The 16419-nt window shown below is 39.6% G+C and overlaps 1 pseudogene across 1 annotated transcript in view; it reads right to left on the bottom strand.

Moving 5' to 3' along the window:
* Positions 1-914: 914 nt before the first annotated feature.
* LOC308341619 (bifunctional methylenetetrahydrofolate dehydrogenase/cyclohydrolase, mitochondrial-like) overlaps positions 915-16419 on the bottom strand; it is an 86476-nt pseudogene continuing 70971 nt past the window's right edge. The window contains exons 2-3 of the transcript in view: positions 1372-2067; positions 915-1065 (exon numbers count right to left, since the gene is read on the bottom strand). The product of the transcript in view is annotated as a bifunctional methylenetetrahydrofolate dehydrogenase/cyclohydrolase, mitochondrial-like (transcript). The remainder of the gene's footprint in view (positions 1066-1371; positions 2068-16419) is intronic.

Raw genomic sequence — 16419 nt, 5'->3', positions numbered from 1 at the left:
ACGTGCGCTCCATAATACCCACCACGTGGCTCACCCAACCTCCCACCCCCCACCCCTTCAAAACCCTCAGGTTGTTTTTCAGAGTCCATAGTCTCTCATGGTTCATCTCCCCCTCCAATTTCCCTCAACTCCCTTCTCCTCTCCATCTCCCCATGTCCTCCGTGTTATTTCTTATGCTCCACAAATAAGTGAAACCATATGATAATTGACTCTCTCTGCTTGACTTATTTCACTCATAATCACTCATAATTCACTCATAATCACACATAATCACTCATAATTTCACTTATTTCACTCATAATCTCTTCCAGTCCCATCCATGTTGCTACAAAAGTTGGGTATTCATCCTTTCTGATGGAGGCATAATACTCCATAGTGTATATGGACCACATCTTCCTTATCCATTCATCCGTTGAAGGGCATCTTGGTCCTTTCCACAGTTTGGCGACTGTGGCCATTGCTGCTATGAACATTTGGGTACAGATGGCCTTTCTTTTCACTACATCTGTATCTTTGGGGTAAATACCCAGTAGTGCAATTGCAGGGTCATAGGGAAGTTCCATTTTTAATTTCTTGAGGAATCTTCACACTGTTCTCCAAATTGGCTGCACCAACCTGCATTCCTACCAACAGTGTAAGGGGTTCCCCTTTCTCCATATCCTCTCCAACACACAAAACAGATAATCATGTCAAAAAATGGGCAGAAGACATGAACAGACACTTCTCCAGTGAAAACATACAAATGACTATCAGACACATGAAAAAATGTTCATCATCACTAGCCATCAGGGAGATTCAAATTAAAACCACATTGAGATACCACCTTGCACCAGCTAGAATGGCCAAAATTAGCAAGACAGGAAACAACTTGTTTTGGAGAAAAGGCAAATTTTAACTGAAGTGACTGGACAAAGTTAAGCGTTTGTTCTCAATGGAACAATGTCCTCCAGGTTAATCAGTAGGTTAATGGCTTCTCTTGGCTGGGTCACATGACCCAGCATGATACTGGCATGCTCCATGGTGAGGTACTGCAGAGCTATGTGCGCAAACACCCAGCCACTTAAGCTTTCAATAAAACAAAGCATCATCTTAAACCATTTCAGTAAAAAAAAATAAAAATTAAAAAAATATTGTTTTTCTATTGGTCTGCTTTGCCTCTTGAACTGGCTTGGAGTGTTGTTCATGACAGAAGACACAGTAGTTAATTTGTTAATAAGTTGGTACTCCACACTTATTAAGTTATTAATTACTATTAATTTATTACAAATTATAAATTTATTACAAATTATAAATTATTATTTATAATAATCTTACTATTAATTTATTACTATTAATTTATTACAACTTATTAATTTGTTAATAAGTTGGTACTCTTTGGGCTTCAATACTTCCTACTCTTCAAGCCTCAGCATAGTTTTGCTGAAATAATGGTATTCTTCCTTAACATCGTCATTGTCATGGGACAAATATCGCTACGGACTGGAATGCTGTAAGCAGCTTTTTTTCTGATTTCTTCAAAATCCACATCTCCAACCAAGATGGCTTTAGCCATGATGGGATCTTGAACTCTTTTTATTTTCACATTGATCAGTGCAACGCCCTCCTTGATCATATCTGCTGTGATCAGATTGGGAATGCCTGCATCAGAGACCACAATGTCTGCAAGAACTGTATGTTTCTTCATTTGCTCTTTGGGAGTGTACTAATGAATATTGTAATAGTGGCATCACCTCCAGCGTATTCACAAGCCCCTTCACAAGCCCCATCTATCTGTAGTGGCACTGCAATGGGCATTCCAACATTTTTTGACCTCCCAACCACAGCCGCATTCTTCCCTAGGGTTGGAATGTCCATTCACTTAATTAATTATTTTCCAGACACTCCATGGGATCACTGGTAACATATTTGCTCTACATTAATTACATAAAACCATCAGCATCTTTGGAGAAACACTATTGCAGATGTTTCTCTCATCAGTATGTTCTGGAAGAGGCAGCTGAACAAGAAGGCCGTCTACATTATAATCATCATTTTTTAAATTATGTTCAGTTAGCCAATATATAGTACCTCATTAGTTTTTGATGTAGTGTTCAACGATTCACAACAAGTTCTATGCAAACAAACAGTAGATCAGAGGTTGAAAATTTGAGGCTGCTGGTGACTTTCAAAAGCTTTTCTATGGAGAGAGGAAAACAAAATTCTTATTGGGGTGCATTGGGTAGAAGGGGAAAGCAAGAGATTATATACAATTGCTATCAGTCAGAGTTTTATCAACAGAGCAGCCCCACTATCCATGATTTGGAATAAAAGATTCATTGTAAAGAGTGCTTTGTGCAACTGCAGGAAGAGCTGAAAGCAAAGGTCTAAGAGGATGGGAGAAAAGTCACTACTCAGGGTTTGCTCATGGGAGTAGTTGAGAAGTCTGGGTGGCTCTGTCTCTGGGTTTAGTTGTAGGCCAAAAGTCAGCAAAAGTGCTCCATCCATTGAAGTTTCCAACCCCCTGCACCCTCACTGGACTATTTTCTAATCATCCTTTGAAATTCTATTCAGACATGGCCTCCCCCAGAAGCCCTTCTGGAACCTACTGGCATACCTCTTCTGGCTCTGTTGATCATTTCTATGTGATTCTATGTGATTCCACGCACCTCTCCTGTGGGCATTCCCTGGTAGAGCTCCTGGCAGTTAGTAGGTGTCCCAAATGTTTGTACAATTGACTTGAACTCTGTTTCTCCTGAGATCCTGAACTCCTTGAGGGCAGGGACTGTGCTCCCTCTATAAATATTTGCTGACTCAATACAAGGATGGACAGATGAGTGGGTAAATGAGCAGGACCAGAAGTCTGAACACAGCCTGAAGGTTCCGAACTTTGTGTGTCTTGTATTTGTTATCTACTTCTTTTACTTATGCTAAATGACCTCTTTGGTGTTCACAAAGCATTCTGAAGCATTCTGAAACTTGGTGAACATGTTCACATTTGGCTCCTATTATCCTTTGTAATATTATATATTTTAATTGTTTGTGTTCTGTCATCATTTTTCCTAGTTATTCTCATATGAAAGTCCCTCTCAATACTTTAATTGACCTCCTTGGGATACTTTCAGTTTTGATATACCTTTCTTAATGTGTAGTAACATGAAATGGTATGGCATTATAGAGGCAAATGCATGATAATATTATACAAGCTGAGATTTTGCTGCAGATAAATTATGGGGAGGCTTATCAAAGGAGTAACCTGTATATTAGTCATGCTGAATATATATATTTAACTAAGGCAACCTATAGGGTACAGACTGCTTAATACCCTGCAGGGAGCAAAGGTGCATCCTTAGGCCCCTAAAATAGAAATAACCTCTCTGCTCATCTAATATTCCCTGATGGTTGCTCTTTGCACCCAGAGCATTCTGATGTCATGAAGGAAACAAAGGCCTCTTCTGCAATCCTGAGGTGCCAGATTGGCTGGGCAAAGACAAAGGGGCATTTTAAATAAAGGCTCCAGACATTTATTTAGCCTCAAAATTACTTCTCCAAATTTGCACATTGTGCAACACTGCAGATCTTCAAATGTATTTCTGTAATTGGCTCCAATATGCCTTATGTTGTAACTTTTCTTTTTGTCATGTGGAGGGAGTAGGGAAGGGATTAGTTGTCTTTTTTTCCCCTTCCAGAGAACTGCCAAAATAATTTTGACTCTCCCAGATGAAGTAAGTTTTAAAATTGTGGTTCTCCTGAGGTTCATCTGGAAGAAGACACAGCAATTCTGAGAAACCAATGATGGGGGCTGCCAAGATGTTCCATTTCCTTGGCTGTGGCTTCTGTTTCCTTGCATCGAGGTCAGTGTGAGAACAAAACCATGGTTTTCAGGGGTTGAAGAGGTTTGTTAAACACTTGTCCTTGCCCACCTCAAAGTCTCCTGCCTTGCATGGCAATATTGCCTTAAACCCAGAGTTTAGAGTTTATTGTGGAGGTTGGATCCTCACTTCCTCTTGCTCTTTCCCAGGCTCAGCCATTCCTACTGGCTGAGTCGCACCTGGGAAAATTGGGATGCACACTTGGCTCAGGCTATTTTTGAGGTGTGCAGTTTCTAGGAAATTGGAGATTGCCATCCCATACCATTCTGTGTCTCCATCCTGGGTTTTGAGATAAAGTATGAAGGGTTGGGGCTAAGGACTGAATAAGAATTATTCAGGGATCATATAAGAACCATAGAATTTCAGAGCTGTGAGTTCCTTTTAGACAGAATTGCAGAGAGGGAGGAGCAGAATTAACTGAATCAGACTGACCTGGGAGGCCTGGCACAATTTGACCATCAAGTGTTGACACCTGAACTGTCAGCCTCTTCATAGCTTTGGGGAGATTGGTAAAGTGGCAGTTTTTTGAAATGGAATTTTAGTGATGTACAGAGAAGAGGAGTGTGGTACAACAGTGTGTGCCACTTTCCCAAGCACTGCTTTACCAGAACCAGATGGTACAAATATTTAGCCTTTGAGTCTCACTTTAGTTGTTTGGAAAAGGGTTTGTTTGGGGTGGGGAATGAGATCATATGTTGAATGAAGACTGAAATGGATCAGGTGGCTATAGTGGGTGCATACATTATTATCATCAGTTAGTACAGTCTTTATTTGAAAGATAAATGCACCAAAGCCCCCCCAAATTTAGATGATTTGCCTAACAACACAGAGCATTTAATGGCAGCACTCAAGAACAGAGCAATTTCTTCTGACATTCAGAGGAGTACTTTTTACCATTTCGCTACCCTGTAATCTTTTAGGTAAGCTCTCATGAGAAAATAAAATGAAATGGTTTGAATAAAAGTTTTTCATGATTGTATTTTTGATATCAAAATGCTTTCAATGTGAAAATGAAAGATTTCATGGGTGAGCTTTCTGCAGTCTGGAGCCAAAGGGAGGGCCTTTCTGCCTGCCCCGGTTCCCATGTCATCTGGGCACTTTCCCTGTGAAACCATTTAGGAACATTGCTCTGTGTGAGTCCCTTAAGCTTGGTGCTAGAAACAAAGCATGAAAATTGCTGTCCCTGTTCCCAAGTTGTTCATTGCTTTTTGGGGAAGAAATTAGGAAGTAAATCAATGATATACAGTTTAATGAACTCTGTGATTCATGTTAGCCCAGAGGAGGGACACTTAATTAAGGTGAATGTGTTTAGGGTCATTGAGAGCCATCAGCCCTGCACTGAGCCTGGAAGGCTGGGGAAGAGATGGACAGAGGAGAAGGAGAGGTGTGGAGGTAGAAGGGAGAGACTAAAGGAAGTGCCAGGAAGAGCTAGAGGCCATAAGGGAGTGCTGATGAGTATGGATGGAACCCTCCAAGAGCTGTAGGATTTCCCTTGGTGTGTATGTGTTTGTGACAACAATTGCATATTATGTATGTATGTATGTATGTATGTATGTTAGTCACCATAGAATATCTCATTAGTTTTTGGTATAGTGTTCTAAGATTCATTGTTTACATATAACACCCAATGATCCATGCAATACATGTCCTCCTTAATACCCACCACCAGGCTCACCCATCCCCTACCTTCCTCCCCTCTAAACCCCTCATTTTGTTCCTTGGAGTCCACACTCTCTCATGGTTTTTTAAAGATTTTGTTTATTTGAGAGAGAGAGAGAGAATGAGTGGGGGGAGGGGCAGAGAGAGAGGAAGAGGCAGACTCTCCACTAAGCAGGGAGCCCAACAGAAGGTTCTATCTGAGAACCCTGGGATCATGACCTGAGCTGAAGGCAGATGGTTAACATACAGAGCCACAGTGAGACACTCAGTCACCCCAACAATTTGCATTTTAGAAAGATTGTTGGCTCCTATTGAGAGGCTAGCTGGGCAGAGAGTAGGAGTGGAACTGGGGGACCTGAAAGTTATAGGGTCTCCAAAGTAGAATCAACTTAGGAGGGAAGAAGAGAGAAGACACTAGTGGCAGGCTTTGCTTGGGATCCTATGTGGGGAGAGGTCAGAGGAGGGCTCAGGTGACCCTCAAATTAGTGGCTCAGGCTCCCAGGCCAGGAGATGACCCACAGTGAGACACAGAAGTCAGGGTGGCTATAAAGCCCCACTTTCAGAAGGAGTTCAGGCTCCAAGGTGACACTGTCCTGAAATTAATAGATTTCTATTGATGGGATGATGGAATGTACTTGTGAGCAAAGGAATTTGGGGCTCTTCCTTGCTGATCCATTGGCAGACAGTATTGACATGCCCCATGAATGCAGAATCTCAGTGGACCCACTCGAAGTGAGGACACAATAAGCACATTTTACCTATGACCCATGGCCCCAGAGGCTACACTTGCTGATCAAATCAGAGCTTGCTGAGAACACAGAAAGAAAGCAATGAGGTTCCAGGAGGCACAAATGACTAAGAAACTCTATCATACCATTGCTTGTGCTCTTCCCTGTATTTGGTGAAAACAGCATTGAAGGAAAGAGAAAGTCCTTCCTTACTCATCAGTAAGCCAAAGGTAGAGGGTTGGTAGAATGTACACATATCAAGAAGCACAATTAAAAACAGTTCAATTCATTTTGTGTAGTGTTGTCACAGTAACATGTAAGAATAAAGTACATGTGTACATGCAAGTTACAAAATGTAAATTGTGTAATTTCTGTGATTCTACATATAAGTTAAATTCACCTGTATTTGCATTTAAAACTGGCATTCTATAACATAAAGATGAGTGGTAAAATTCATTCTAATAATTAAAAATTGTGCTTTTTTTTAACCTAGAACAACTTTAAATAGGAAATAATAAACACATTTCATGTACATATTGGCCATCAGTATATCTTCTTTGGAAAAAATGTCTGTTAAGACCTTTGCCCATTTTAAAATCAGGTTATTTAATTTTGTTGTTGTTGTAGTTGAGTAGTATGAATACAATTCGTTTGGGGGTACTAAATCTTTATCAGGTATTTGATTTGCAAATATTTTTTTAACCATTCTATAGGTCACTTTTTCATTTTGTTGATGGTTTCCTTTGAAGTTTTTTAGTTTGATGTAGTCCCAACATGTTTATTTTTGCTTTTGTTGCTTGTGCTTTGGTATCATATCCAAAAAAATCATTGCCAAAACCAGTGTCAAGATTTTAACCTATGTTTTCTTCTAAGAGTTTTAAGATATCAAGTCTTACATTTAAGTCTTTAATCCCCCACCCCCCTTTTATTTTTTTTTATTTTTTTTTTAAAGATTTTATTCATTTATTTGACAGACAGAGATCACAAGTAGGCAGAGAGGCAGGCAGAGAGAGAGAGGAGGAAGCAGGCTTCCTGCTGAGCAGAGAGCCCGATGCGGGGCTCGATCCCAGGACCCCGGGATCATGACCTGAGCCGAAGGCAGAGGCTTTAACCCACTGAGCCACCCAGGCGCCCCCCCCACCCCCCTTTTAAAGGAAGGGATGGAAATAGGAAAGGAGGTAGAGAGAGAGAGAGCTGAGAGAGAGGGAGAGAGAGAATCTTAGGCAGGTTCCACACCTAGTGCAGAGCCTGATGCAGAGCTTGATCTCACAACTCTGAGATCATGACCTGAGCCAAAATTAAGAACCAGTGCTTAACTGATGGAGACACCCAGGCGTTGCAAGTCTTTAACCTATTTTAAGTTAATTTTTGTATGTGGTGTAATTTTATTCTTTTTCATTTGATATGGGTATTCAGTTTCCCCAACACCACATTAGAAAGTCTATCCTTTCTCCATCATGTCTTCTTGTCACCATTGTTAAAGATTAGTTGACCACATATGTGTGGGTTTATTTCTGGGTTCCCTATTCTGTTGTATTGGTCTACATGTTTTTATGCCAGTACCATACTGTTTTGATTACTATAGTTTTGGAAAACAAATGGATAAAGAAAACATGGTATATATATGCATAAAATGGAATATTTTCCAGCCATATAAAAGGAGGAAATTCTGCTGTTTGCAACAACACAGGTGAACTTGGAGGACATTATGCTAAGTGATATAAAGTGGACACAGAAAGACAAATATTTAATCTCACTTAAGGTAGAATCTGAAAAAGTCTAATTCATAGAAGCAGAGAGAAGAATGGTGATTGCAGTGGCTGGGGGATGAGGGAAATGTGTACCAACTTTCAGTTATAAGAGGAATAAATTTTGAGGAGCTAATGAATAGCATGGTAACTATTGTTGATAATACTGTTATATTTGATATTAAGTGTTCTCACTACACACAAAAATAATTATGAGGTGGTGATGGATGTGTTAATTAGCTTGACTATGGTAATCATTTCACAATATATATGTATATCAAGTCACCACAATGTACACTTTAAATACATATAATTTTGTTTGTCAGTTATACTTTAATAAAGCTGGATAAATATAGGAGAATGCTTAAAGTACACAAGCCACAAAGTTTTATAAATCTATAATGTGCTATACCATAGCACAATTAAAAAGTGATTTTATGATTGTGAAATAATTATTATAAAGAACAAACATTATATTTGACAGAAACTTCCTTGCCCTTCCCTTGAGCAATGATTAAATCCCCTCATCAATTCTTCTGTTCCTAACAGACTCAGTTGTGAAACTAGCGCCATAAGTTATTCCATGAAAAAATGCTTACATGGGCAAATGATTTGGGCAAATGATTTGGGAAATTCAGCCAGAAGTTTCCAATCTAGAAATTCAGTAACTCATTTTAAACATCTGGGTTGAAAGTTAGGCCGAATTTCATTAAACCCAGATTTTTTCTGAGTTATTTGTTCACAGGACTGTATTCCACTTTGCACCTGTGTTATTATCCTATTAAACTAGTGCTGAGTACACCTTGGGACAAGCGGTAGGCCTGATTTATCTCATGTGCTAGAGCCCAAATTGCATGTTAACCCATTCACTCATTCATTCTATGAATAGTAATGGAATATCTGTCCTGCACGAGGCCCTGTACTTGGCACTGGGAGTGCTACAGTCAGTGATGTAGGCATATTTTGATAGTATGACCCTTATAGCCTTGTGGGCTCTCCAGGGATTAATAAATAATCAAAGTAAATCTACAATCAAAAACTTAGATAAGAACTATGAAGAAAACTGTTCTATAGTAATGTTCAAAAAAGGAAGTCAATGTGTAAAGGGGAGTCAGAGGAAGGTGTTGCAGGGAGAGAGAGCCTTCTATGGTGAGAGAAGAATGTGTGCAGAGGCTGTGGATGGGAGGGAGTGCATTAGAGGCCAAATGACAGTAGCAGAGAGGACAAGGACAGTGACACTTGGGATGTGGCACCTGGAAGGATAGGCACAGGGCCAGGCCCACTAATTCTTATATGGCTGTTGGGAATTTTTGCCCTTTAAGAATCTTGCTAATGAAAAGGTCAGTACTGCGATTATGAGGAAGTGAATGAAGCACTTGCTTCAAGCACAAAATTTAAGAAGTATCAAAAACCAAGTAATCAAAATAAATAATGTAATATTTAAAGAAATCAATATTGATGCAAAAAGACTCCCAAGATGGAGATGACTGGGTGGTTCAGTCAGTTAAGTGTCTGCCTTTGGCTCGGGTCATGATTCCAGGGTCCTGGGATGGAGCCCTGCATTGGGCTTCTTGCTCAGCATGGAGTCTACATCTCCTTTTCCCTCTGCCTGCCATTCCCCCTGCTTGTGCTCTTTCTCTCTCTGACAAATAAACAAAATTTTAAGAAACTACTTCTAGGATGAACAAACTATGAAAAGTGTAGCCATTTTTATGTCTTCTTTGGAGAAGTGTCTGCCACAGCAACTTTCAAGACATGTCTCCAAAGGCAAAGGAAACAAAAGTGAAAATGAACTTTTGGGACTTCATCAAGATTGAAAGCTTCTACACAGCAAAGGAAATAGTCAACAAAACAGAGAGACAACCCACAGAATGGGAGAAGATATTCACAACTGACACTACAGACAAAGGGCTGATATCCAAGATCTGTAAGGAACTCCTCAAACTCAACACTCAGAAAACAGATAATCATGTCAAAAAATGGGCAGAAGACATGAACAGACACTTCTCTAAAGAAGATTTCAGAGGAGTCAAGATGGCGGAGAAGTAGCAGGCTGAGATGACATCAGGTAGCAGGAGATCAGCTAGATAGTTTATCAAACCATTCTGAACACCTACAATTCCAACAGGAGATCGAAGGGAAGAAGAACAGTAATTCTAGAAACGGAAAATTGACCACTTTCTGAAAGGTAGGACCTGCGGAGAAGTGAATCCAAAGTGTCAGGAAGATAGACTGTGGGGGAGGGGCTGGCTCCTGGCAAGTGGTGGAGCAACAGAGCACAAAATCAGAACTTTTAAAAGTCTGCTCCACTGAGGGACATTGCTCCAGAGGCTAAGCCAGGGTGAAGCTCACGTGGGGACAGGGTGGTCTCAGGTCCCACGGGGTCACAGAAGGATCGGGGGTGTCTGAGTGTCACAGAGCCCACAGGTATTAGAGCAGGGAAACTGGCTACAGAGATGGAGCTGAGGAGTGAGCTCTCAACTTGGGTTACCTTAACTTCTGCTCTGTGAGAAGAGACCCCACAAGATTCGGGGAGACCCTCCTGGAAGAGCTCAGGGACCTGCTGGGTTTGGAGACTCCAGGTGGGGCTATGTGCCAGAGACAGATGCTTGGTCACAGGCTGGGTGAGCTTGGAGCGTGGCCAGAAGCCAGGGAGATGGGAGTGATTGAGTGCTTTTCTCCGAGGGTGCACTGAGGAGTGGGGCCCCAAGCTCTCAGCTCCTCTGGGCCAGAGATTGGGAGGTTGCCATTTTCATTCCTGTCCTCCAGAGCTCTGTGGAAAGTGTTCAGGGAACAAAACTCCTGAAAGCAAACCCAAGTGGATTACTTAGCCCAAGCCCTGGTAAGGGCGATGCAATTCTGCCTCAAGCAAAGACACTTGAGAATCACTATAACAGGCCCCTCCCCCAGAAGATCAGCAAGAAATCCAGCCAAGACCAAGTTCACTTACGAAGAACAGCCGAATTCCAGAGGAGGAGAAAGCAAAGCATGGAATTCATGGCTTTCTCCCCATGATTCTTTAGTCCTGCAAAGTTAATTATTTTTTTTAAATTTTATTTTTTCTTATGCTAAAATTTTTTTAAACTTTTACTCTCCTTTTTTAACATTTTTTAACTAGTTTATCTTAACAATACCTTTCATTTTAAAAATCTTTTTTGAGCCTTCATTATTATAGTCATATTTTATCCTTCATTGATCTAACTTTATTTTTTGTATACACATAAGGTTTTTTCTTCTAAAAGAATTTGGGATACAACTTCTTCTAATAGATCAAAACATACCCTAAATCTAGCACAGGACTTTGTTCCAGTCTCCAGGCTGAGCAACTTCTCTCCACTTTCTTTTTCTTTATTTTCTCAACCAACTTATCTTATCAACTCCCTTTTTAGAAATTAAAAAAAAAATTCATCTTTATAGTCATAGTCCATCCCTTCATTGTGTTTACCCTCATTTTGTGTATATATATATATATATATATATAGTGTATATATATATATACACACACACACATATATATATACACACACACACATATATATACACATATATATATATTTTGTGTATATATATATACACACACACAAAATATATATATATACACACACATATATATATTTTGTGTATATATATATTTTGTGTATATACATATATATACACACACACACATATATATATACACACGCATATATATACACACACACACACACACACACACACACATATATATATATGTATATTCATTCTTTAAAATTTTGGGAGGTGGTTTCTTCTAAGAGACCAAAATACTCCCAAAATTAAGTGGGTGACTCTGTTCTATTCATCAGCCTAATATATATATTTTCTTTTTTAATTTTTTTCCCTGAACTTCTTTTTACCTCCTTTCTTCCCCCCACAACTTGGGGTCTCTTCTGATTTGGTTAAAGCTCATTTTCCTGGGGTCTTTGTCACCCTTTCAGTATTTTATTCACTCCTTCATATATTGTTATCTGGATAAAATGACAAGGTGGAAAAACTCACAACAAAAAAAGAAAAAGAGGCAGTACCAAAGTCTAGGGACCTAATCAATATGGACATTGGTAATATGTCAGATCTAGAGTTCAGAATGACGATTCTCAAGGTGCTAGCTGGGCTCAAAAAAAGCATGGAAGATATTAGAGAAACCCTGTCTGGAGAAATAAAATCCTTTCTGGAGAAATAAAAGAACAAAAATCTAACCAAGTTGAAATTAAAAAAAGCTATTAAAGAAGTGCAATAAGAAATGGAGGCTCTTACTGCTTGGATAAATGAGGCAGAAGAGAGAATTAGTGATATAGAAGACCAAATGACAGAGAATAAAGAAGTTGAGCAAAAGAGAGACGAATGACTACTACCACAAGGGGAGAATTCGAGAGATAAGTGACACCATAGGATGAAACAGCATTAGAATAATTGGGATTCCAGAAGAAGAAGAAAGAGAGAGGGGAGCAGAAGGTATATTGGAGAGAATTATTGTAGAGAATTTCCCTAATATGGCAAAGGGAACAAGCATCAAAATCCAGGAGGTGCAGAGAACCTCCCTCAAAATCAATAAGAATAAGTCCACACCCCATCATCTAATAGTAAAACTTACAAGTCTTAGTGACAAAGAGAAAATCTTGAAAGCAGCCCGGGAAAAGAAGTCTGTAACATACAATGGTAAAAATATTAGATCGGCAACAGACTTAGCACAGAGACCTGGCAGGCCAGAAAGAACTGGCATGATATATTCAGAGCAATAAACAAGAAAAACATGCAGCCAAGAACACTATATCCAGCTAGGCTATCATTGAAAATAGAAGGAGAGATAAAAAGCCTCCAGGACAAACAAAAACTGAAAGAATTTGCAAACACCAAACCAGCTTTACAGGAAATATTGAAAGGGGCCCTCTAAGCAAAGAGAGACCCTAAAAGTAGTAGACCAGAAAGGAACAGAGACAATATATAGTAATAGTCATCTTACAGGCAATACAACAACACTAAATTCATATCTCTTAATAGTTACCCTGAATGTAAATGGGCTAAATGCTCCAATAAAAAGACACAAGGTATCAGAATGGATAAAATACCAAAACCCATCAATATGCTGCCTACAAGACACTCATTTTAGACCCAAAGACACGTCCAGATTTAAAGAGAAGGGGTGGAAAATAATTTACCATGCTAATAGACATCAGAAGAAAGCTGGGGTGGCAATCCTTATATCACATCAATTAGATTTTTTTTTCTCCAATTTTTTATTTATTTTCAGCGTAACAGTATTCATTGTTTTTTCACCACACCCAGTGCTCCATGCAATCTGTGCCCTCCCTAATACCCACCACCTGGTTCCCCCACCCTCCCACCCCGCCCCTTCAAAACCCTCAGGTTGTTTTTCAGAGTCCATAGTCTCTCATGGTTCACCTCCCCTTCCAATTTCCCTCAACTCCCTTCTCCTCTCCATCTACCCTTGTCCTCTATATTATTTGTTATGCTCCACCAATAAGTGAAACCATATGATACTTGACTTTCTCTGTTTGACTTATTTCACTCAGCACAATCTCTTCCAGTCCTGTCCATGTTGCTACAAAAGTTGGGTATTCGTCCTTTCTGATGGAGGCATAATACTCCATAGTGTATATGGACCACATCTTCCTTATCCATTCATCCGTTGAAGGGCATCTTGGTTCTTTCCACAGTTTGGCGACCGTGGGTGGCCATTGCTGCTATAAACATTGGGGTACAGATGGCCCTTCTTTTCACTACATCTGTATCTTTGGGGTAAATACCCAGCAGTGCAATTGCAGGGTCATAGGGAAGATCTATTTTTAATTTCCTGAGGAATCTCCACACTGTTCTCCAAAGTGGCTGCACCAGTTTGCATTCCCACCAACAGTGTAAGAGGGTTCCCCTTTCTCCACATCCTCTCCAACACACGTTGTTTCCTGTCTTGCTAATTTTGGCCATTCTAACTGGTGTAAGGTGGTATCTCAATGTGGTTTTGATTTGAATCTCCCTGATGGCTAGTGATGATGAACATTTTTTCATGTGTCTGGTAGCCATTTGTATGTCTTCATTGGAGAAGTGTCTGTTCATATCTTCTGCCCATTTTTTTAATATGATTATCTGTTTTGTGTGTGTTGAGTTTGAGGAGTTCTTTATAGATCCTGGATATCAACCTTTTATCTGTACTGTCATTTGCAAATATCTTCTCCCATTCCGTGGGTTGCCTCTTTGTTTTGATGACTGTTTCTTTTGCTGTGCAGAAGCTTTTTATCTTGATGAAGTCCCAGAAGTTCATCTTTGCCTTTGTTTCCTTCGCCTTTGGAGACATATCTTGAAAGAAGTTGCTGTGGCTGATATCAAAGAGGTTACTGCCTATGTTCTCCTCGAGGATTCTGATGGATTCCTGTCTCACGTTGAGGTCTTTTATCCATTTCGAGTTTATCTTTGTGTACGGTGTAAGAGAATGGTCAAGTTTCATTCTTCTACATATAGCTGTCCAGTTTTCCCAGCACCATTTATTGAAGAGACTGTCTTTTTTCCACTGGATATTTTTTCCTGTTTTGTCAAAGATTATTTGACCATAGAGTTGAGGGTCCATATCTGGGCTCTCTACTCTGTTCCACTGGTCCATGTGTCTGTTTTTATGCCAGTACCATGCTGTCTTGGTGATCACAGCTTTGTAGTAAAGCTTGAAATCAGGTAACGTGATGCCACCAGTTTTATTTTTGTTTTTCAACATTTCCTTAGCAATTCGGGGTCTCTTCTGATTCCATACAAATTTTAGTATTATTTGCTCCAGCTCTTTGAAAAATACTGGTGGAATTTTGATTGGAATGGCATTAAAAGTATAGATTGCTCTGGGCAGTATAGACATTTTAACGATGTTTATTCTTCCGATCCAAGAGCATGGAATGGTCTTCCATCTTTTTGTGTCTTCTTCAATTTCTTTTAGGAGTGTTCTGTAGTTCCTCGAGTACAGATCTTTAACCTCTTTGGTTAGGTTTATTCCGAGGTATCTTATGGTTTTTGGTGCTATAGTAAATGGAATCGATTCTCTAATTTGTCTTTCTGTATTTTTATTGTTAGCGTATAAGAAAGCCACTGATTTCTGGACATTGACTTTGTATCCTGCTACATTACTGAATTGCTGTATGAGTTCTAGTAGTTTGGAGGTGGAGTCTTTCGGGTTTTCCATATAAAGAATCATGTCATCTGCGAAGAGAGAGAGTTTGACTTCTTCCTTGCCAATTTGGATACCTTTTATTTCTCTTTGTTGTCTGATTGCTGTTGCTAGGACTTCTAATACTATGTTGAACAAGAGTGGTGAGAGTGGGCATCCTTGTCGTGTTCCTGATCTCAATGGGAAGGCTGCAAGCTTTTTCCCATTGAGGATGATATTTGCTGTGGGTTTTTCATAGATAGATTTGATGAAGTTCAGGAATGTTCCCTCTATCCCTATACTTTGAAGCGTTTTAATCAGGAATGGATGCTGGATTTTGTCAAAAGCTTTTTCTGCATCAATGGAGAGGATCATGTGGTTCTTCTCTCTTCTCTTATTGATTTGTTCTATCACATTGATTGATTTGCGAATGTTGAACCATCCTTGTAACCCAGGGATGGATCCTACCTGGTCATGGTGGATAATCTTTTTAATGTGCTGTTGGATCCTGTTTGCTAGGATCTTGTTGAGAATCTTAGCATCCATATTCATCAGTGATATCGGTCTGAAATTCTCCTTTTTGGTAGGGTCTTTGCCTGGTTTGGGGATCAGGGTAATGCTGGCTTCATAAAAAGAGTCTGGAAGTTTTCCTTCTGCTTCAATTTTTTGAAACAGCTTCAGGAGAATAGGTATTATTTCTTCTTTGAAAGTTTGATAGAATTCCCCAGGGAATCCGTCAGGTCCTGGGCTCTTGTTTTTTGGGAGGTTTTTGATCACTGCTTCAATCTCGTTACTAGATATCAGTCTATTCAGGTTGTCAATTTCTTCCTGGTTCAATTTTGGGAGTTTATAGTTTTCCAGGAATGCATCCATTTCATCTAGGTTGCTTAGCTTATTGGCATATAACTGTTGATAATAGCTTCTGATGATTGTTTCTACTTCCTTGGTGTTAGTTGTGATCTCTCCCTTTTCATTCACAATTTTATTAATTTGGGCTTTCTCTCTTTTCTTTTGGATTAGTGTGGCCAATGGTTTATTGATCTTATTGATTCTTTCAAAAAACCAGCTTCTAGTTTCGTTGATACGTTCTACTGTATCTCTGGTTTCTACCTCGTTGATCTCTGCTCTAATCTTGATTATTTCCCTTCTTACGTGTGGAGTTGGTTTGATTTGTTGTTGATTCTCCAGTTCTTTAAGGTGTAGAGACAGCTGGTGTATTCTGGATTTTTCAATTTTTTTGAGGGAGGCTTGGATGGCTATGAATTTCCCCCTTAGGA

The sequence above is a fragment of the Martes martes genome (assembly GCF_963455335.1).
Source record: "Martes martes genome assembly, chromosome: 4".
In the NCBI taxonomy this organism is placed as follows: Eukaryota; Metazoa; Chordata; class Mammalia; order Carnivora; family Mustelidae; genus Martes; species Martes martes.
Note: the sequence above shows the minus strand (reverse complement) of the source record. Positions and strands in the feature narration are given on the sequence as shown.